Consider the following 23,338-nt stretch of genomic DNA (forward strand, 5'->3'; position numbering starts at 1 on the left):
TCTCGCACCCATTTTTTGATTGGATTGTTTGTCTTCCTGGTGTTGAGTTTTACAAGTTCTTTATAAATTTTGGTTATTAACCCCTTATCAGATGTATTGTCGAATATGTTCTCCCATTGTGTGGTTTGTCTTTTTATTCTGTTCATATTGTCTTTAGCTGTGCAAAAACTTTTTAGTTTGATACAGTCCCATTTGTTTATCCTGTCTTTTATTTCATTTGCCTGTGGAGATAAATCAGTAAAGAGATTGCTGTGATAGATGTCGGTGAGCTAACTGCCTATGTTTTCTTCTAGGATGCTTATCCCACATTAATATTAATTTTTTTTTCTACCTTCATCTCCCATTGAAAGCAAAACATAAATAAAAATGCTTCAATATGTCATTTAATTCAATGGGTAGAACTTTTGCTTCTGTAGACTTATTCTTGTTGGGGACAATTAGAAAAGAATATGTGGGAGACAAGAGAGTAGAGTGCAATGGTTCTAAAACTTGAGAATGTACCAGAATCACCTGGAAAGCCTGTTAAAACACAGATTTCTGGGCTCTACCCCAGAGTTTCTGATTCACAAGGTGTGGAGTGGGGCCTAATAATTTAATGTTGATGCTGGTAGTCCAGGGATTAGACCTCAGAGAAGCACTACCATGGGGGCGGGGTCCTACAGTCTGTGTTTACCAAGACCTCCAGGTGATTCTGATGCTCTCTCAAGTTTGAGAACCACTGGCATGACGGTGAAAAGCATCTGAGGAGATAGGCCCTCATTCAGATCCTGACTGCACCATTTACTAGTTAGATGACCAAGCTCAATGACAAACCTTTAGCACTTTGTGTCCCTCGGGGAGCCTGAGAATGTCTGTGTTTCAGGATTCCTCTCACTCTTCCTCTGAGCCCTTGGTGGGAAGAGAAGTTAGCGAGTCCTGCCAACTCAGGCTCTGTTTTTAACTCCTTCACACTCCAAGGCACCAAAGGCTGCTTAAATTTGGGAATTAGGAAAGTATTTACAAACACTTCTGTGATCACAGAAATAAACAAGACAGCTCTTTAAATAAAGTCAAAGGCAATGGTATTGTTTGCATCTTAAAGTCTTAATAATGGGCTGTAAACTATTCCCATTTCCTCTGCTTTTTTAAGTAGAAAAATTTTTAAATCTTCCTCCCCCACAGTTTTAAGAGATACCTGTAAATTTGTTTTGCGGATAGTATGCATGCTGAGGCTTTAAATCCCCCCCCCCCCAAAAAAAAAATCTGGCCTGAGATACAGAATCTGCCTCAGATGTTTGATGCCTTCTGGATTTTGTTGCTGAGGAATCCCTTTTTTTCATTTCCTTTTTCCCTTTGTTCCCTGCCTGGCAACTGACTGTGGGTCCTCATACTGTCTTGGCTCACCATGTCACAAGTACCCAGGCTGGCCACGGGACATTCTTTGGCTCACCTACCTTCATTTTTCTCAATTCAAAAACCTCTACTCGTCTTTTATTTCCTTAACTAACCTTTTCTGTTGTCTATTGCTAATCCAAGTTTTCCAAATTATTCTATCAGAAGAAACTTGTTCCTACTGATGAGGTATGAGAATCGTACTTTTATTCAGTCCTGTGGTGGTACTCAGTACACTGAAGTGTTTAGAATGCATTTTCTTTTTTTTTCTTTTTTTTAGAGAGGAGAGAGAGAGAGAGAGAGAGAGAGAGAGAGAGAGAGAGAGAGAGAAGGGAAGGAGGAGCAGGAAGCATCAACTCCCATATGTGCCTTGACCAGGCAAGCCCAGGGTTTTGAACCGGCGACCTCAGCGTTCCAGTTCGACGCTTTATCCACTGCGCCACCACAGGTCAGGCTAGAATGCATTTTCATTTTGAATTCCTACAGTAACCCAGAGATGATTACCTATGTATACACACATACAGAGACATATCAGATATATTACATATGGGGAAACTGAGGCTTAGAGAGTTCAAGCAACTTGCCCAGGGTAAAAAAGTAAAAAGGAAATAACAGGACCCAGGCAATACGATCCCTGAGCCCCCAGCTCTTGGCCTCTGTTGAAGTTTCAAGTGATGATGGAATATAGGAGTATAATTTGGTTCCTGCACCTAAAGAATTTAAAAATCATGTTAGAAGTAGGTGAGATTTTTACACATAACACCAATTAAAATCATGAGCCAACGTTTGTGGTATTGAATTTGGCATCTTTGGTTTTCTCTCCTGCAAGATGTACATAATAGCACCAATCCCAAGGGGTTTGGGGATGATTAACAGAGTTGAGCATCTGAAACGCTTAATAGGGTGGCTACCAGGTAGTAAGTCTTAAATAAAAGTTAACTATCATTCTTTTTAAGGGAGGCCCATTGGAGTAGTGCGTATCCAGGAGAGAGGAGAGGCCGGGGGTATAGGCTGGGCCCCTGTCATCTAAATTTTCCGAGCTTCGGTTTTCTCCTACGTAAAATTAGGTGGCTGGAATGCAACAAGCCGAAGAGCAGCGGCAGCCTGGGAAACCCAGAGGCCGCGGGGCAGAAGGAGCACTGGACGAGTCTGGGGGCGGACCTGCGAGCGCCCAGCGGGAGAGACCCCGCCCCGCCGGGTCCGGGAGGCCGTGGTCGCTCTAGCCCGCGAGCAGTTCCGGTGCCAAAACTCTTCCCTCGCCCGCTCCCCCGGAAGTACTTTTCCAAGGTTTGGGCCTTGTAGGCACAACCACTGAGGCTCGGTCGCCTCGGAGCAGTGGCTCCTGGCAGGATCGGAGCCTGGGGATCCGCCGGCCGGCGCCTTGACCCCTCCCAGCGCCCGGGCCGACGGTGAGTGGCCGGGGGAACGGCCTGGGACGGCTGCGGGCCCTGTCGGTGCTGGCGCTCTCGGGCCCCCGCTGCCCGCTGCGGGCTGCGGGCTGCGGGCTGGGCTGTCGGGGCTCGGGAAGGGGGCTGTCGGCCGCCGCGGACTGCCGACCCCACGGGGCAGGAAGGAGCCAGCGGCGGGGCCGTGGGGTGGGCGGGGCGGAGCCGGGGATGGGGTTGCTTTTGGGACCGGAGAATGGGGATGGGCTGGGCCGCGGTCCACCCGATCCCCTCTTTTCAGCTCCCCCAAATCTTCGCGCTGCCTGCGGGATTTGGTTTTCTGTGTCCGACCTGGGTGGGGCTGGGAACTTGGACACCAGACTCAATCTTGGGACCCAGTTCCCGACTTTTTCGTCCTTTGGGTCTGCCTTCGGCCTCAGTAATTAGCCTGTGTCCCAGAGGTGTTGCCTCCTCAGTCCCAGGGCGGGGCGATGCATGGGTAGGGGCCGGGGATTTTATGCAAAGCTTTTCATCCGGAGGCGTTTAGGGGTTGCCCGGGATCGATTTGGACTGCGCTTGGGATCGGTTCTGGACAGGTCAGTATGGAGCTAGCGTGCGTCCCATAATCTTTAGTGACTGGAAAGCTTGCTCAAGCTGTTGTTAAAGTCACTTCTTAAAATAAACAACTTGAGGACGATCGGTTCAGATTGTTTCTTAATTTTCCTGCAGACGTAAAAAACTGATGATATTCTCTAACTTGTATTCCTGATTCCTGTGGCTGTTTGAAGTCACAGTTGTATGATGTGTTCAGTCTGCGGTTGTTGCACGAATGGGTTGCAGAGGGCTGGGGAATTACGGTATTACACTCTCTTTCCCTTCCCCCAAGTTTGTATACATATCTTCATATTTGAAACTGTCATTTTCCTTAACTTTAAAAGAAGAATTGTTCTCTAACTCCTGAGAATTTCCTTATACTGTTATAGCTGTTGCTGCAATGCAGAGTTCATACAGGTGGGCAGAGGTGATTTGTTTTATTTATTATTTTTTAAAAATCCCTTAAATTACGAAATGTTTAGCTTGGATAAATGGAGAATTTCCTAAAGGAGAAAGTAATGTAGGTATTTTTAATGAACAGATTTTAGATAATAAACTACTGCTGAAAGGTTTGTAGGAAGTAAGGGTTTTCCACATTTAATAGTGATTTTTCATTTATGATCATGAGAGAATGCAGTTACTGCAGATTATGACTATCAGCAGATGACCAATGTTTTTGCAATGTGGAGTGTACACAAACCACCTTTGTGATGCAAGTGACACTTTCCTACATTTCTTATCTGTGCTTATATTAGGACTTATACTGTAGGTTTTTGGGTTATTATCTCACTCTTTCTCCTCCCAGCACTGGCAGGGGAGATTGGTAATAGGAATTAGGGAAAATAGACTGAAGAGACAAGGTCAGTGAGCTCTCCTGTGCAAAAGAAAATTTATTTCAGGGTTATTGATCTTCAACAAGCAAAGGTTTGAGATTTTTTTAAGTTTTTGGAAAAGATTGTGGAGGGAAGTATAATTGCTCAGCATTTACAGTTAAATAGAAACTGTAACTCCTTAGCCATTTGAAGTGGTTGTTTAGAGCATATAGTTGGAATATTGTAATTAAGAGAATGTGGAAAATGAGTCATGTTAGATATGGTTATGGATCCGTACTGATGTTAATGTGTTTTGAAGGGAAATATTTCAAGAATTGTAATAGCAGAAAAAGATATTTGGAGAAAATCAGATAGCCTTAGATATTGTAAATTTTATTGTGTTCCAGTCAGTTCAATAGATATTGAGGCCCTGGCTGGGTGGTTCAGTGGATAGAGCATTATCCCAGCACACTGAGGTTGTGGGCTCCATCTCCTGTCAGGGCATATGTGAGAAGCAACCAGTGAGTGCACAACTGAATGGACCAAGTAAGTCGAACAACCAGTTGATCCTTCTCTTTCTCTTTCCCTTTCTTTATCTGTCAAGTCAGTGGAAAAAAATAGATACTGAACATTGTATTGTGAATTATATTATTCAAATAAATTCAACTAATATTGAACATTTTCTATGTTAGACAACCATGTAGGAGCAAATAAAGATACAACCCTAACAAATAAGATTCATGGTTTGGCAATAATTTTCTAAGGTGTGTCAGAAATCATGAAGAGATGAATTGTATTGTTTAAACATATTAAACAATTTTTCTAATTGGAAGTGGTGGTGTGTGCTTCATGAAAATCATTATTAGGCTATATAGGATACAAGGATTAAGTCTTTGGTTTTTAGAAAACTGAAATCTAGAAAGAGATGTAAGATGTCTGCATAAAACTTTACAACATAAAGAAGTATAGGTAAATAAAAAGGTTTGACCTAAAGTTTGCAGTTGTATGAAAGGATAATGGGTTCATTTATTTTTTAAGTGAGAGAAGAGAAGATAGACAGACTCCCATATGCACCCCACTGGGATCCACCCAGCAACCCCCGTCTGGGGCTGATGCTCGCAAGGGAGCTATTTTTAGTGCCTGAGGTAGAGACTCCAAGGAGCCATCCCCAGTGCCCAGGACTGATGTGCTCGAATCGAAAGAGAGAGAGAGAGAGAGAGGGAGAGAGAAGGGGGAGGTGGTGAAGAAGCAGATGATCAATTCTCCTGTGTGCCCAGACTAGGAATTGAACCTGGGACTTCCACATGCTGGGTTGCCACTCTACTGCTGAGCCAACCAGCCAAGACCTCATTTTTAACTGGAGTAATTATGGGGAGTGGTGGAGGTATAGTAGTACTTTTTTTTTTTTTAAGATTTTATTTATTTTTTAGATAAGAGAAGAAAGAGAAAGAGGAGGAAGGGTGGGGAGGAGCGGGAAGCATCAACTTGCAGTAGTTGCTTTCAGTTTGTGCCTTGACTGGGCAAGCTGGGGATTTCCAGCTTGCAGCCTCAGCATTCCTGGTCAGTGGTTTACTCACTGTACCACCAGAGGGCAGGTAGTGACACTTCTGAAGTTAGCTCTGGAGAGCTATTATTTATTGAGCACTAAGTGAGCACTAGGCTCTCTATTTGGGGACTACATAACTAAAATGTAACAAAATCTTAATTTGAATCCAGGTCTGCCTGATACCAAAGCATGTGTGTTTCCCCTTCGTCATGCTACCTCCAAATAAACTGGTAGCCTGAGTTCAACATTGCAGCGGTAAGACTTTTTTAAGACGAAAATTTAGGGGTTGGTAATAGGTAAATAAAGAAGACTTTCCAATACAAGATCATGGTGTATTCTGAGAAAAGTTAGTGGACCAGATTACCTAGAATATAAGGTTCATTTTGGGGAATAAGAGGTGAGGTTGGAATTTAATTTGGAACTGGAATATGTTTAAATGCCTATAGTTAGGACTTCAGCATTTGGGAGGTAATGAAAAACTACTAAGGTCTAAAAGTGTAGTGTGTAGAATTTTTTGTTGTAGAAAGCTGACTTTCAATAGTTGATCCTTGAAAAAAAAAAACATGGGTTGGAACTGCGTGGGGCCATTTATATATGGATTTTTTTTCAATAAATACGTACAGTACTGTAGATGTAAATTTTCTTAATAGCATTTTCTTTCCTCTAGCTTACTTTATTGTTAGAATACTGCATATAATACATATAACATACAAAATACACAGGGTGGGACAAAAATAGGTTTACAGTTGTTTGTATGGAAAATAATAGAATAAATAATGATACAAGAATAAACTTTCACATACTCATAACTATAAACCTTCTTTTGCCTCACACTGTATGTTAATCAGATGTGTATGTTATTGGTAACACTTCTGGTCAACAGTTGGCTATTAAGTTTTTGGAGAGTCAAAAGTTACACATAGATTTCCACTGTTGCGGGGGTCATCGGTGTCTCTAACTCCCACATTGCTCAGGGGTCAACAGTAGTATAAATACTGGGCAAGTGTAATGGCATTGGGATGATTTAGTAGGTGGATGGAGGAGGGATTGTTTGGAGAAGTGGAAGTTGAAGGCTATATTCATTTTAAGTGTGAGTGATGGCTGTGGTGGTACTATTACTAGAAAAACGGGCAATGGGATGCATAATGAGGTCAGTTTTGAATATGTTAACTTTTTTTATTTACTTGCCAAGCCCTGGAAATGCCCAGGAGCTTTTGGAAATGTGGGTTTGTAGCTGTTGAGAGGGCAGTGCTTGGCATATATTAAACATGGGCAGACAGTAATACAATGCATGCACTAGTAGCTGAGTCTACATAAAGAGATACAAGAATTAAGAGTTTAGAGGAGAAAGAAAAAAACTTTAAAAAATATTTGTTGATTTCTCAAGAGAGAGATAAAGGGGAGAGAAACACTGATTTGTTGTTCCACTGACTTATGCACTCATTGGTTGATTCTTGTATGTGCCCTGACCGGGGATCAAACCCCCAAACTTGGCATATTGGGAAGATGCTCTAACCAACTGAGCTTCTCAGCCAAGACTAGATGGCATCTGTTTAAAAAACAGAAAGAAAAGACACTAAATAGATAACTTTATATAGTGGGTAAAAAACTTGATAATCTGTGTACTGCTCCCTTACATTGCAGGTTCAGATGGTATAGAGAGAAGCTGATCATTGAAAATCCAATTGAGAATAAAATTTTCTTGCCATTGCTATCAAGAATACTAAGTTACTATTGCCCTGTTTTAGGGACAGCAAACTATTTCTCACTCATTGGGTCTAGACTATCAGTCTTTGGTTACATTAAGAGCTATTGTTGTTTCTTTTGGACACTGGCATGCAAGTGATATGTGAGGATTTGATTTGTAAGCAAATTTCTGATATAGTATTCTGTTTACTTATATGTATGACTTTCAGTTTTGGTTTCAGTGTTAAGAACCTCTAAATACTCAAAGATAGCTTTTGTGCCTCCTATTACTACTGGCTGCTTATAGTGCCTTTCATAGAAAATAGTATTTAATTACATATTTTTCTTCTAACTCTCTTTAGTAAATACTTTTGATTAACATGAATAGTTTTGTCTTTAATGTTCTGATTATCTTGGATAGAATGATAAGATACTTTTAACTATCATATAATGATACATATATAAATTTATTTTAATTTGGAAACTATAGATTTATAGAATTTTGTGTGGTTTTCTGTTTAGATATTTAAATAGGGTGAATCTGTATATTAATATATAAAAGATTGTAATAGTTTGCGAAATGAGGTTTACCATTGTAACTTTTTTGAGGGTAAGTTTATTAATTTTAGACTGAGTTACCATGGAAGTATTTATTTTCTTCTTGAAATTAATCATTTTGTTCTTCAGGAATACGTTTTTCACTATATCACAGGCACTTAGGAATGTCCTAAGAGTCCTGCGTCAGTGTTGTTGGAGGCAGGGGGTTTGTGTGTGCTTTGTCTGGGCTGGTTGGCTTAGTTGTAGTGAGCCTGGTAGTAATGAGGCAAAGGTCAGGAGTTCCATTTAGCTTCAGTCTGAATGATGGCTAGGGAGTACACCTCTCACTCCTGCCAGCTGTCTTAGAAATTCCTTGGTTCTCATTGGTCACAAAGGTGATTGGATTAGGGTGGATCTTTATAGCACTGGAAGAATATTAGAGGAAACTTGGTATAATGGTTAGGAACTCTGACTTGAATTAGACAGACCTGTGTCTAATTCTTGGTCTCCAGCCTCAGGAGAGTCCCTAAACTATTTCCTCGTTATTGAATAGGTTAATATTTTGTTTGGGCATGTCCTACTGTTGCTTTCTTTTTCCAAGTGGGAGCTGGCTGCTTAGACCTGTGCCGAATGCTGTGTACTGTATGGAGTGGTGTCAGTTCATGACAAAGTTTTCACTTGTCTGACGTCAATTAGCTTTTCATAAAGCTAAATCTGTTGAATTTAAAATAATTTTTTTCTAAAATTATCTTTCACCTTTTTTGTAGTAAGCATATTATTTCTTTTTGAGAGAGGTAGGGAGAGACAGGAACATTGAGTTGCTCCTGTATGTGGCCTGACCAGGGTTTGAACTGGCAACCTCTGCGCTCTGGGATGACGCTCCAACCAACAGCTATCTATCTGGCCAGGGCTTAATAAGCATAGTACTTATTTTATAAACTAATGGTGATGGTAATTGGTAGTTTTCTTTTTTTCCCACTGATTTGAGAGAGAAGAAGGAGGGGGGAATAGAGACAAATAGAGAAGCATCAACTCATTTCACTTAGTTGTTCCACCTAATTGTGTCCTCATTGATTGCCTCTCCTAGTACCTTGATGGGAGTATGTGGATGCGGGGGTGTTGTACCTGTGACCTCTGGTAGGCTGGGTGGATGCATTGTCTACTGAGCAACCTGGCCAGGGTGGTAGTTATTTTCTTTTTAAATGTCCTTGGCAAAATAAAGTTGGCACCTTCGATTTTTTTTTTTTTTTTTTTTTTTTTTTTTTTTGTATTTTTCTGAAGCTGGAAACGGGGAGAGACAGTCAGACAGACTCCCGCATGCGCCGACCGGGATCCACCTGGCACGCCCACCAGGGGGCGATGCTCTGCCCCTCCGGGGCGTCGCTATGGCGTCGCTATGTCGCGACCAGAGCCACTCTAGCGCCTGAGGCAGAGGCCACAGAGCCATCCCCAGTGCCCGGGCCATCTTTGCTCCAATGGAGCCTTGGCTGCAGGAGGGGAAGAGAGAGACAGAGAGGAAGGAGAGGGGGAGGGGTGGAGAAGCAGATGGGCGCTTCTCCTGTGTGCCCTGGCCGGGAATCAAACCCTGCACGCTAGGCCGACGCTCTACCACTGAGCCAACCAACCGGCCAGGGCCGGCACCTTTGATTTTTTTTTTTAAGATGATGGTTCTGTGAAATTTGATAATCTTGGTTTCAACAGAACCAGGGATTTCAGGGAGAATACTCAACCAACATATTAATGCATATTCAAGTTCGGTTTGTGGTGGTCTGCCCTTGTATTACCCTACAGGACAGGGACTGTATTGTGATTCTCACCACCATTGAATTTAATTTTGTTAAGTTTTACACTACTTATAGCACATTTCAAGGGACAGTTCAGATTGTTTTCAGTAGAGTTCAAACAAGTTGCTCCAAATTACTTGTTTAAGGCTTTGTTTCTCAACCAGAGTCCCAGGAGGAAGCTGGCGAACTGTGGAGGCCGCCTGCGGGTGCTGCTGTTAGTCATTACTCTGTTGATTAGTCAACAAGATAAATAACTTGCCTTTGACATAGTAGAGTCAGAAATTGGCTTTCCTTTTCACCTCTTCTGCAGGAGTGATCCTTGAAGCTACTGCAAGAAAAACTTTATTTAGCATAGCAAGTAAACCTTGTACAAATATCAGTATTCAAAATGCTTTCTAGAGAAGGAATAGTTCAGCAGTTTGCGTAATGGGTTATGTAAGTGGAGCCACAGAGGTCCCTCCTGGGGACACAAACCAATTATTAGCATAAGCCTTTATTGAAATTGCATTCAGTTGTATGAGAAGCTTATTGACTCCCTGGTTCACTTAGAGTGTGTGAGTGTGGGGGGACTTAGGTGCAGCCTCGCCTAAGTGACTGTTAAGTTAAGGCTTAACATTTGTTTCCTTTGAGTGTTTTTGGTTAGGTAATTTTGAAAATTGGGAGTGTTATAGAATTATATAGAAATGTATGACTCCCTAAAGCAAAATGTTCATGTTAGGTTGAAATAGCTTAGGCCCTCTGTCATTTAGTTTTAAATAAAACTGGAAGTTTGCTGCTTTAGATATTAAGGATGTTATTTTTCATTTTTTTTAGACATTTAAAGATTTTTTTCCCCCATTGATTTGAGAGAGAAAGAGAAAAGGAGAAAGGGAGGGACGGGGAGAGAGAGAGAGAGAGCAAGCAAGAGAGAGAAGCATCCATTCGTTCCACTTAGTTCTATTTAGTTGTGCACTTGATTGGTTGTTTCTGATATGTGCCCTGACCCAGGATCGAACCTGTGACCACAGTGCTGGTACAGCGCTTTATCCACTGTACCACTCAGCTAGGGCTTTACGGATGTTATTCCTTTAAAGAATTTTGTTGAATAATATTGTTTCTCATCAAAAAAGTATAGAATTCACTCATTGTAACAGTACTTAACTTTTTCTTACAAAGGACTATGAATGGCAGAAATGAGTGATATGCTTGCTTAGAGGTCTAGAGATACAGTCTTGCTGTGTTACTCAGCATGAGCTCACTGCCCCACGGGCATAAGCCAATACAATGGCACCTCATGTGCCCTTGAGAAAAGAAAAAGCTTATATTGCGAGGTTGACTGGGCAAGAAGCCAAAAGGCAAGCCTCAAATCTATCTCCCCCACCCAGGTTTGGGGCAAGATTTCAGGGATTGCAGCACCAGATCTTCCTGGACAAGGGACCGTTGGCTTCTCAAAGGGTTCTGTGTTCCGGTTCTGGTTGTGTCTGTGTTCTTTTGGTTCTTGGGGGTGGGGTGAGGGGAGGAACAGTTAAGGGTTCCACAAGTGTTACTCATGAGTAGTGTTCACAAGTGGTGTATCCAAGATTTAAACTTTGGTTCTGGGTCTTGTTAGAAACAGGATAGGACCAGTTTGAGCTGGTTCTATAGTTACATTAGTGGGACATTTGATGATGCCAGTAGGGTTTTATTTTTAAAAATTTATATGAATTTTTCAGAAGAGGAAGAGAGAGAGAGAGACAGAGAGAGAGAGAAGAGGGGTAAGGGGAGGAGTGGAGAAGCAGATGGTTGCTTCTCCCTTGTGCTCTGACTGGGAATCAACCTGGGACATCCACATGCTGGGCCAGCACTTGACCACTGAGCAAACTGACTAGGGCCTGTTTCACTTTCAAAGACCTAGTTTTGTGAAGTATTCTAGATTTTTTAGGGAGTGATCATTGGTCATTTAATTATGGTTTCTTTTGTTTTGATTTTTTAATTAAAAAATTAAATTTAATGATGTGACATTGGTCCATAGGATCACACAGATTTCAGGTGTACATCTCTATGACACATCATCTATACCAGGGGTTGGAAACCTATGGCTCGTAAGCCAGATGTGGCTCTTTTGATGGCTGCATCTGGTTCACAGACAAATCTTTAGTAAAAAAAATAATGTTAAAAATATAAAACATTCTCATGTATTACAATCCATTCATTTCCTACTGCTCATGTTCATGGTTGCAGGTGGCTGGAGCCAATCACAGCTGTCCTCCGGGACAACACCAAATTTTTTTTTTTTTTTCCATTTTTTTTTTTTTTTTTTTTTGTATTTTTCTGAAGCTGGAAACAGGGAGAGACAGTCAGACAGACTCCCGCATGCGCCCAACCGGGATCCACCCGGCACGCCCACCGTGGGGCGACGCTCTACCCACCAGGGGGCGATGCTCTGCCCATCCTGGGCGTCGCCATGTTGCGACCAGAGCCACTCTAGCGCCTGGGGCAGAGGCCAAGGAGCCATCCCCAGCGCCCGGGCCATGTTTGCTCCAATGGAGCCTCAGCTGCGGGAGGGGAAGAGAGAGACAGAGAGGAAAGCGCGGCGGAGGGGTGGAGAAGCAAATGGGCGCTTCTCCTGTGTGCCCTGGCCGGGAATCGAACCCGGGTCCTCCGCACGCTAGGCCGACGCTCTACCGCTGAGCCAACCGGCCAGGGCTAACACCAAATTTTTATTGGTTAGTGCATAACGTACATGGGTCATTGTATGGCTCTCACGAAATTACTTTTTTTTTTTTTTGGAATTACATTTTAAAATATGTGGCGTTCATGGCTCTCTCAGCCAAAAAGGTTCCCGACCCCTGATCTGTACATTGCATTGTGTGCCCATTGCTGTACTGTATATGTGGTCCCTTTAGCCCTTGCCACATGCCTTTGTGTTTGTTGATTTTTAAAATTTACTTTTATTACAAAAGCATATAATGTAATTAATGTAGTTTACATAATTATAAAATGAACTACCATACACCTCTAATTAGCATAGGAAATAGAACACTGTCAGCATCTTTGAAGCCCTTTATATTTCTTACCACTTATGTTTACTAATTCCCCATTCTCCTTTCTACCAACCTCTGGCAATAACTATTTTACTTTGTTTTTGTGAATTTGACTATTTTAGGTACCTCATGTAAGTGAATCATACAATATTTGTTCTTTTGTGTCTGATTTATTTCACTTAACATAGTGTCCTCAAAGTTTGCCTATGTTTTAGATAATGTTCATTGAGTTTTTAAAAATTTTATGTATTGTTTTTCTATTTCTAGAAGTTTTATTTAGTTCCTTTTTTAAGACTGTTCTTATTTATTTATTTATTATTTATTGCTTTTATGGGGCACGGGAGCAAGAAGTATCGACTCATAGTTGCTTCACTTTAGTTGTTCATTGATTGCTTGTCGTATGTGTATTGACCAGGCAAGCCCATGTTTTCAAACCAGCGACCTCAGCATTCTTTATCCACTGCAGCATTCTCTACCCACTGCACCACCCTGGTTTTCTTAAGATTCTTTTTTACTAGCTGTAGTTGCCTTTTAACTTACTAGACAGACTGTAAACTTAGGCACAATTTATGTTGTTTATTTTATTTTATTTTATTTTGAGGTGAGGTGACAGACAAGGTCAGGAAGGGAGAGAGATGAGAAGCATCAATTCATAGTTGTGGCACTTTGGTTGTTCATTGAATGCTTTCTTATATGTGCCTTGTCTGGGGGCTCTAGCTGAGCCATTGACCCCTTGCTCAAGCCAGCCACCATGGGGTCATGTCTATGATTCCACGCTTAAGCTGACAACCCTGAGCCCAAGCTGGTGAGCCTGTGCTCAAGCCTGCGTTCAAGCCAGCGACCTTTGGGCTTCAAGCCAGCGACCATGGGGTCATGTCTATGATCCCACAGTCAAGGTGGTGACCCTGTGCTCTGAGCCTGCACTCAAGCTGGATGAACCCATGCTCAAGCCGTCGACCTTGGAGTTTTGAACCTGGGACCTCCGCGTCCCAGACCAACACTGCCTGGTCAGACATTGTTCATTGTTATATTGTCACTACCTGAACTGTTGAATGAATAAATATAGTCGTGAGTTGCTGTTTGACTTAAGTGTCTTAAAAGATAGTGGGTCTAATATAATTGCATTACTTATATATTTTATATTTAGATATGAATATAGTCATAATACGTAACGTATATGTATATATAATATATATTGCTGCTGAGAGCTTAAAGGTCATGTGGGAAGGGGTCTTTCATACTTTGTATAACAAGCTAATATTTTTCAGATAAAAAAGTTGATGGATGTGCACGTAGCAAAGAAAATTTGGCTTTCTTGAAAGCATTATGTAATCAAAATTAGTGAGGCAGGTTTTCTGATACTGGCTCAGTTCTTTTTCTAGACATGGCTTTAAGATGTGGGTGATCCGAGGAAATGATTTAAGGTTTTCTGGAGGTCAACTTTTGAATTGATACTAGGGTGTAATGTTGACAGATGTCGTTTTTGTCCTGGTAAATTGGTAGAAGCTGGACCCTATCCAAATTTACCCTTTTTTTCTTTCCTTCTACCTTCCATTCTCAGTTAAAGCTGGAGGAATTTGGTCAGTGAATTTTTAGCTAGAACCTGAATTCATCCATTGACTAGATGATTCAGTAAATAGTCATTGGGAGCCTACTAGAATCTCATAAACATGAAGTCTTTGAGGTTAAAATGGTGAATTGAGATAGATGTGGTTGCTGTCATGTAGCACAGTCCAGAGGCAAACTGTAATATCCTTTTGTATTATTTATATATTTAAATTGAATATATTTAAGAAAAATATTATTTATACTTGTTGAAACTTTTCTGGCAAGGGAGAAAATTCTGATGGGTATTGCTTAATGGATTATATAAGTAGCGGATTTGAGATTCAAAACTATTCAATTAAGCATATTCTGAAAATTGACTGATATTAAATTGAAGCCTTTTATTCAAACCTGACCTAAGTAAATTATGTTCAATCTAAAGACTACCATTTGCTTCCTATAGGGTTTTGTGAATAGTTAGTGGGTTGTAGTGCCTTGGAAGTTATAACATATTACATGGTTCATTTTGCATTCCTTTATCTCCCACCCCCTCAAAAGAAAGCTTAATATTATACATGCAAATGCATGTTATTTTTGGTCTTTGTTTTTAATTTTTCTTTTGAGATAGAGACCCAGGACGTTGCAGAAGTAGTATGGCCCTACATCTTCTTCACTCAGTTTCCCCGGTGGTGATATCTTATGTAGCAATCATACAATATGAGATCCAGATATTGATATTGGTACATTACTGTTAACTAGACTAAAAACTATATATATATAGTTTTTATAAAAGTTATATATATATAACTTTTTTTTTTTTAATTAAGTAAGAGGCTGGGAGACAGACACTCCTGCATGCTCCCCAACCTGGATCCACCCAGCAAACCTCCTACCAAGGGATGCTCTGCCCATGTGGAGCCACTGCTCTATTGCTTGGCAACCGAGCTATTTTAGCACCAGAGGCGAGGCCATGGAGCCATCCTCAGCACCCAGGAACAACTCTCTCAAACCACTGAGTCATGGCTGTAGGAGAGGGAGAGAGAGAGCGGGAGGGAGAGAGAGATAGAAGGGGGAGGGGTGGAGAAGCAGTTGATTGCTTTTCCAATGTGTCATAACCAGGAATTGAACCCGGGACTTCCACATGCTGGGCCGATGCTCTACTGCTGATCCAACTGGCCAGGGCTTATATAACTGTTTTTTAAACCTTCATTTCTGTGGATATGGCTGTGTATGGCTGAAATTTTATTCCATGTATAGTTTTGTGTAATTACTACCACAATAAAAAACTTTCTAGTGTTCCCTGTGTATTCACACACATACTCCACTACTAGTTTTGCCATTCTGAGAAGGTTGTATGAATGAAATCACACAGTATATAACCTTTTGAGATGCATATTTAAATATATATATAATTGTTTTAGTTCTAAAGTAAAATAACATTTTTAAAAGGTTAGAGGAAACAAATGTAGTCATTATTTTGGAGTTTTTTACAGCTTTTTCCATATAAAATTTTATGTCATTATAGTATATGTTCAATTTTGTTTGCTGCTCTTTTAAAACTTAACATATTAAAGTATGTTCTCTGTCACCATCATATTTAATTTTTGATATTATAAGGAATGTTGCAGAAAACATCTTTGAGCATATAGACTTCTTCGTATTTTTAGTTATTTCCTAGGGCAGATTCCCAGATTTGTGATACTGAGCGGAAGAGGTTTGGTTAGTCTTGAAACATTTGGTTAAATTGTTTCTCAGCCCTGGCCTGATAGCTCAGTTGTTTAGAGCAGTGGTCCCAAACTCTGGGCCGCGGACCGGTACTGGTCTGCAGAGAAAGAATAAATAACTTACATTATTTCCGTTTTATTTATATTTAAGTCTGAAAGATGTTTTCTTTTTAAATAATGACCAGATTCCTTCTGTTACATCCAAGACTCACTCTTGACGCTTGTCTCGTAAGTTTGACAATTATATTTAAAAATACCACAGTTTTTACTCCGGTTGCATAATTTTATTTTGTGCATTTATCCGTCCCACCCTAAAGGCCGGTTCGTGAAAATATTTTCTGTCATTAAACCGGTCCATGGCCCAAGAAAGGTTGGGGACCACTGGTTTAGAGCATTGCCCTAAAGAACTGCCCCATAGGTTGCCAGTTCAACCCCTGGTCAGAACACATACAGGAAAAGATCATTGTTCCCGTCTCTTTCTCTTTCCCTTCCTCTCTTGCTAAATCAGTAGATAAAAATTTTAAAAAATTGTTTTTCAAAAGGATGGTTCTGTTAGTACTATTTCACTGTATCCTTGTTAGATTGAATATTAGTGTTACTCCCCCTACCACCAACTTAGTAGGTGGAAAAGGTACTTCATTGTTCTAATTTCAGAGTGCATTTCTTTATGTAACAGTTTTCCATGAAGAGTAAAATTGATTGTAATGTCAAAATGACATGAACTTTTAAAAATATGATTTCACTTTTAAGTAATTTGAGAAAGCATTTAATATCTGTGCCAGTGTTCAACAGTTCTGAGCAAGAGATTGAATCACCAGATCTTTACCTGTCACCTCTTGAGTTTACAGATTTGCTGCCTACAAAATGATTGCAGTTTCTGCATTGCTTCTCTCTCTGGTCTGCCACTGTCTTCTAGTTACTCTCCTCAGTTTGGATCCTTGACCTTTTCCCATGTCTGCTCCCTCTTCAAAGAGCTGCTGTTCCCTCCACTGGTACCTCACCAGCCCTTCATTCATTTTCTCTGTGTTCCTGTCAGCTCCTGCTCACACTTCAGTGCATCACTGTAATGTTTCCTTATAGTTGAGTGTAACTCTGGGTGACTACACCCTCCTGGGGTTCTTTGGAATATTGGCTCTCTTCACTTTTCTGATGGCTACCACAGAAGTTATATGGCTAATAATGTATGGAGTATAAGTAATGTACATGAATACAAAAATAACAATAACTAGGACAGTGTGCACCTTTTACTTTTCTATATATATTCTTAGAGCAGTGTGGGCCATCAGGTTAGTAAACAAAACCCTTAAAGTAAAGCAGAAGTTTTTAATTGAATATTACTAAGTACCTGGCACTATGCTTTCATGTTTTATTTAGTTTTTGTAATATTCCTATATATTTTTTTTTGTGGTAGCTGCATATGAAGGTCTTGTATATGATGTTGAGTAGGGAGTTGAAAAGATTCCCTGGTTAGCAAGAAATAAAAAAAAATACATATTTAAAATTTTAACTTGGATATACATTCTTTCACCATTTTTCCCCCTTATAGGATCAAAGTTTTTCTTTGTGCGTAGGTCCTTAAATTCTGGATTGTCTTTTTAGCATAATCCAAACCCATGAGGCATTATCTGTTAAGTATCCTAAAATATCCCCCTTTTTTTTGAGAGAGAGAAGCAGGGAGGAGAGAGAGAGAGAGACAGAGACAGGACCATTGAGCTGCACCTGTACGTGCCCTGACAGGGTAATTGAATGGCAACCTCCTTTATCCGGGGTGATGCTCTGACCAACTATCTGGCCAGGCCTTAATTTTATTTTAAATTGATTTTTAGAGAGACAAAGAGAGGAAGGGAGGGAGAGAGGAGGTGGGGAGGGAGCCATTCATTTGTTGTTCTACTCAGTCGTGCATTCTTTGATTTCCTCCCATGTGTGCCTTGTTCCGGTATTGAACCCCCAACCTTGTTGATTTGGGATGACGTTCTTAACCAATTGAGCTATTTGGCCAGGAACATATCCCTTTCTTATAGAAGAGACAATTAAAAGGCACTGTCAGTATGTTAAATAAAACTCTACGGTTTTATGCTTTTTCTTTATTCTTTTTAAAGCTTTTACATACACCTAATTTCATAATAACTTTTAAAATATAATTAGCCTTTGAATCTTTTTGAACTTCTCAACAGAATTTCAGAGAAACAACCCCTTTCACACTCATACTTCATCGGTTTACATAATCTTAAATTACATAATTACAGTGACAAGTTCAGTTGGCATACACTGGTTTGGGAACAAACAGCTGGCTCTTGTTAAGCATCCAGCTCATTTGGTGAGAGCAAAAGGGTGGTGATATATTAAGAAAGTGGTCTACTTAGGAGACTGTACCAGGCGCACGTGATCAGCCTGTGCTAGGCATCAGGGAATGACTTATGGATGGATCGATGAGCTGTGTTTTCATAAGTTGATAAAGTAGAGGTCTGTTAAAAGAATTTCTACTAAATTATTGTTGTATTTACATTTTATCAGTGAGGAAACTGAGGCTTCAGAGAATTAAGTAACATTCCCAAGGTCAGGCAGGTAATAAGTGATGGAGCCCCAGGATTTGTATCTAGATTGTATGGGTTCACATGCAGCAGGTGCTAGGTGCCTAGATGCCATATGATTTAGCCAGTCATTAAGTATTCTTGCGTGGTCTTCAGGTCATGTTTGGAATAATGTTCTTGCAGTTATCTCACATCTTGAGTCCTAGTTTCATTTTGCTCCTTGGTGTTTCTTTTGCATTAACACAGTGTAAAAAATGAGGGTGCATTCCAAGGTCAAAATTAGACTTATCCTTTGATGTTTTATTTTTATTTTTACTTTTTTTGTGACAGAGACAGAGAGAGACAGAGAGAGGGACAGATAGGGTCAGACAGACTGGAAGGGAGAGAGATGAGAAGCATCAGTTCTTTGTTGTGGCACCTTAGTTGTTTGTTGATTGCTTTCTCATATGTGTCTTGACTGGGGGGGGACTACAGAAGACCAAGTGAACCCTTGCTCAAGCCAGCAACCTTGTGCTGAAGCTGGCGAGCCTTGCTCAAACCAGTTGAGCCTGTGCTCAAGCTGGTAACCTTGGGGTTTCGAACCTGGGTCCTCTGCATCCCAGTTTGATGCTTTATCCACTGCGCCACCACCTAGTGAGGCTGATGTTTTATTTTTTAAATTAAAAAAATTACTTTCTGATTTTATAGAAGAGAGTAGGTGAGAGAAAGAGAAACATCAATTTGTTGTTCTGTTCATTTATGCATTCATTGGTTGCTTCCTTTATTTGCTCTGACTGGGAATTGAACCGTCAACCTGGGCATATCGGGATGACGCTCCAACTAACTGAGGTATCTAGTCAGGACATATAATTTGTTTTCTTTTATATTGGATATGTATAGGTGAGAACTGTGGCTAAGATCTTACAGAGTTGTAACTGCTGAGGTAATTGCAAAAAAAAAAAAGAGTGTATGGAAGAAAAACAGAGTTGGAGAGCACATAGACTCTTCCTCCTGTTAAATTTCCTTCATAGTTTGGGATCTGATCAGTCATCTTTATCTTTGTTATTACTTGCTATTTCTTAAAGCATCAACTGAGCCATTAGGATTTCAAGAAAAGGATATGTAAAGTTTCTTTTTTTAAAAAAAGATTTTATTTATTGATTTTATGGAGAGGAGGCAGGGAGTGAGAAGTATTGACTCAATAGTTGCTTCGCTTTAGTTGTTAATTGCTTGCTTGTTGTGTGCTTTGACTGGACAAGCCCAGAGTTTAGAAACAGTGACCTCAGCACTCCAGGTTGGTGCTCCATCCACTATGCCACCACAGGCCAGGCAGTAAAAGATATATTGATATATATTTTTGTAATTCGTAAGTATCTTTCTGTCCTTCCCCAGCACACACAAACCTTTTCCTGATAAATTTAAACATTTTATCAATATGTAGAGTCTGGCCTGACCAGTGTTGGCACAGTGGATAGAGTGTCAGCCTGGAATGCTGAGGTCCCAGGTTCAAAATCCTGAGGTTGCCAGCTTGAAGCCCAAGGTCGTTGGCATGAGCTCAAGGTCGCTGGCTTGAGCAAGGGGTCACTGGCTTGGCTTTAGACACCCCTCCCCCAAGGCATGTGTGGAAGCAATCATTAAACAACTAAAGTGAAGTAACTACGAGTTGACGCTTCTCACTCGCCCTGTTTTTCTCTCTCTCAAAAAAAAAAAAAAAAGAAAAATGTAGAGTCTGGTATATATTGATATTTTTCATTTTCATTTTGCTGTTCTAGAACATTAAAAAAACTAAACTACACTGTTACTACTACATTTCAGGTGTTAGAATTCAAAGACTTTTTCCACAAAATAAAATACATTTATTACATAATTTTTCATTGGGTTTTCTAGTTTCACTGTTGAAGACTATAACTACAACCAGAGCTTCTAATCACTATGAGATAAATTGGTATTACCACATTAAATTTTAACTCCACCCCTCAAATTTGGTTATCTTAGTGTACAAAGCTCTGTTTCATACACTTTATTAGGCTATCAAGCTATTTTTAAATCTTGAAAATAGCTTAAGTAACTCTCAGTTCCAATTTTAGATGGTCCTGGACTCAACACTGGAAACTGTTGATATGAATTTAAATGTTCAAGTATGTAGTTGTTAATCCCTGACTTTGATATGATTATAATTAATATTATGATTAGCATTACTCTTTGAGTATCAAATACCTCAGATATTGTTGAGCCGTAAATATAAAATAATATAGAATAAAAGTGAAAATTGTCAGTTGATAACATTCTCGTCCTTTTTCTTTGTAAATGTCAATATATGTAATACTAATTCTGAGGCAGTTTTTACCTCCTGCTTTCTTAAGTGTACATTTATGTCATGAGGTCAGATTTTTTTTGTGTTTTTTTTTTTTGTTTGTTTGTTTGTTTTGACAGAGTCAGAGTCAGAGAGAGGGACAGCTGGGGCAGACAGACAGGAAGGGAGAGAGATGACAAGCATCAGTTCTTTGTTGTGGCACCTTAGTTCATCGACTGCTTTCTCATTTGTGCCTTTAGGGGGAGAGGGAGCTACAGCAGAGCGAGAGACCGGTTGCTCAAGCCAATGATCTTGGGCTCAAACCAGTGACCTTGGGCTTTAAGCCATGACCGTTGGGCTCAAGCCAGCGACCATGGGGTCATGTCTATTATCCCACACTCAAGCTGGCGACCCTGTGCTCAAGCTGGCGACCTCTGGGTGGAGAATCTGGGTCCTCTGTGTCCCAGTCTGGCGCTCTATCCACTGCGCCACTGCTTGGTCAGGTATGAGGTCAGGTTTTATTTGTTTGTTTTTTTGGCATTAGTCTGAGTGTTTGAGTCTGGCAAAGGAATGCACTGATTTTTTGATATGCTGCCTAGCATCTTTCATTCACTGAGGTATATTCTAGACCTCATGAGACTGTAATTGATTGCAACAGCAAACTTTTGGGCTATATAGTTTGATTTTTTTTGTTTAAATGATCATTAAGTTTGTAAAATTAAAATTTTTTCATATAGTAGTGTGCTTACATGGTCAAGTCATTATGGTGGTAAGAAGAGAGCCAATAAAAGGATTTTTTTTTTTTTTACAAAAGATAAGTATGATCCTCTTTCTAAATGTTGCCATGTTATGTACTCCCCCATTCAATACCTTTTTTCATAGTTTTCTGGTTTTATAATCAGTGAGATTGTAATGATTTTGAACCAGAGAAAGAGGAGGGGGATCAGCTTAGTATTAGCTGCTGTTATATTAATCTCTGTATGTAGTAGCAGAACCCAAAATCTCATTAAATAGCAGCATTTAAAAATTAGCTTGAAAAATAATTTCAATCAGTTTCTTGAGTGTTAATTACTGAGGGACAACTATAGTATGTTCAGTCCTACTTGGACTGTAAGAGATAGAAAAATTCTGTTAGAAAAGTTAGTGTCTGACAAGTTTGTTCTTGTGGTTTCAAACTTAATGGCCATGACTTTGTCCTCCTTTTCCCCTTGCTTCGAACTGCCTTTTAGATTCAAAAATGGTTTGAATCTAAAACCAAAGAACACTTGTTAGGTTCTTTACAAAATATTTCTGGTACATGTAGCCATTGAGATCTAGACCCTCACCAGAAATTCCAACCAGACAGTTTTCTCCTTTGACGAAGGATGGTTTTTAGAGTGCTGACAAAATTATATTGCATCCAGTTTTATTTCTCTAATAAAGATTGCTTTGGGTAAGACAAATTCTGCATGTTTGTTTCACCTATTATACATTGTTTTGAATCACGCAGAATTGCCATAGTTGTTTGCTCTGAGGAGGAAATGAGCCCTCTACCCCAGTGTATATTGGTTATTGGGAACCCCTAGTAGCTTAGATTCTCAGTCTTACTGTTGCCTGCAGATGAGGATAGTAAGAGTGTATATGATGTATCAGAGGATCAGAGAAAATGGTCTAGATTCTTTAACAAATTTTTAACTTATTATTTTTTTTAACAATAGGGTAATACATGTACATGACCCCAAATAGGAAGATATAGAAAGGTTCATTGTGAAAAGCAAGTCTTTTTTCCTTACCTCCCTGGGGCCATTGCTGTTTGTAGCAAGTTTTCTTCCTACATTTACAACCATATTGACTCCTTTTATTGGTTACATCTTATCCATTGTATTGAATGAACTATAATTTAAGCTTGTTGCCTATCTTTTGCTTTTATTATGTGGCAGCAGGTATTGTATACATATTTCATATCTATGCAAATATATCAGTACTTTAAATTTAAGAGGTAGAATTTTTGTGCCAGTAGAGCCCGACCAGGTGGTAGCACAGTGGATAGAGCTTTGACCTGGGACGCTGAGGACGCAGGTTCAAAACCCCAAGGTCACTGGCTTGAGTGTGGGTTCATCTGGCTTGAGTACGAGTTCATCCTGTTTGAATGCTGGTTCATCCGACTTGAACAAGGGGTCGCCGTTTTGAGTGTGGGATCCCATGGTCGCTGGCTTGAGCCCAAAGGTTGCTGGCTTGAGCCCAATCTGGCTTGAGCAAGGGGTCATTTGCTCTACTGTAGACCCCTGGTCAAGGCATGTATGAGGAAACAATTAATGAACAACTAAGGTGCCGCAACGAGTAAATGCTTCTCATCTCCCTTCCTGTCTGTCTCTCTCTTGCTTAAAAAAAAATAAAAAGAAAAAATTGGTAGATATTACCAAAATTGTTTTTCTTGGAATATTCATTTTTAAAGTTAGAATATTAGTTTTCTGAGTTACTTTTGCAAAAATATGATCATTAGTTATATGCTATTTATAACTAGATTTATTTAATTTTGTTTTAAAATATTTTTATTTATTGGTTTTGGG

General features: G+C 40.0%; 1 protein-coding gene across 4 annotated transcripts in view; it reads left to right on the forward strand.

Annotated features, from left to right (window-relative positions):
- Nucleotides 1-2,648: 2,648 nt before the first annotated feature.
- FRS2 (fibroblast growth factor receptor substrate 2) overlaps nt 2,649-23,338 on the forward strand; it is a 118,905-nt gene continuing 98,215 nt past the window's right edge. For 2 of the 4 annotated variants that reach the window (XM_066257641.1, XM_066257644.1), the window contains exon 1: nt 2,649-2,780. The gene's annotated coding sequence lies outside the window, so the exon portion shown is untranslated. Of the gene's footprint in view, nt 2,781-3,310; nt 3,353-23,338 lie in introns of those variants that run through there. The other 2 variants (XM_066257642.1, XM_066257643.1) reach the window with 2 other exon arrangements.

Source organism: Saccopteryx bilineata, chromosome 2 (genome assembly GCF_036850765.1).
Source record: "Saccopteryx bilineata isolate mSacBil1 chromosome 2, mSacBil1_pri_phased_curated, whole genome shotgun sequence".
In the NCBI taxonomy this organism is placed as follows: Eukaryota; Metazoa; Chordata; class Mammalia; order Chiroptera; family Emballonuridae; genus Saccopteryx; species Saccopteryx bilineata.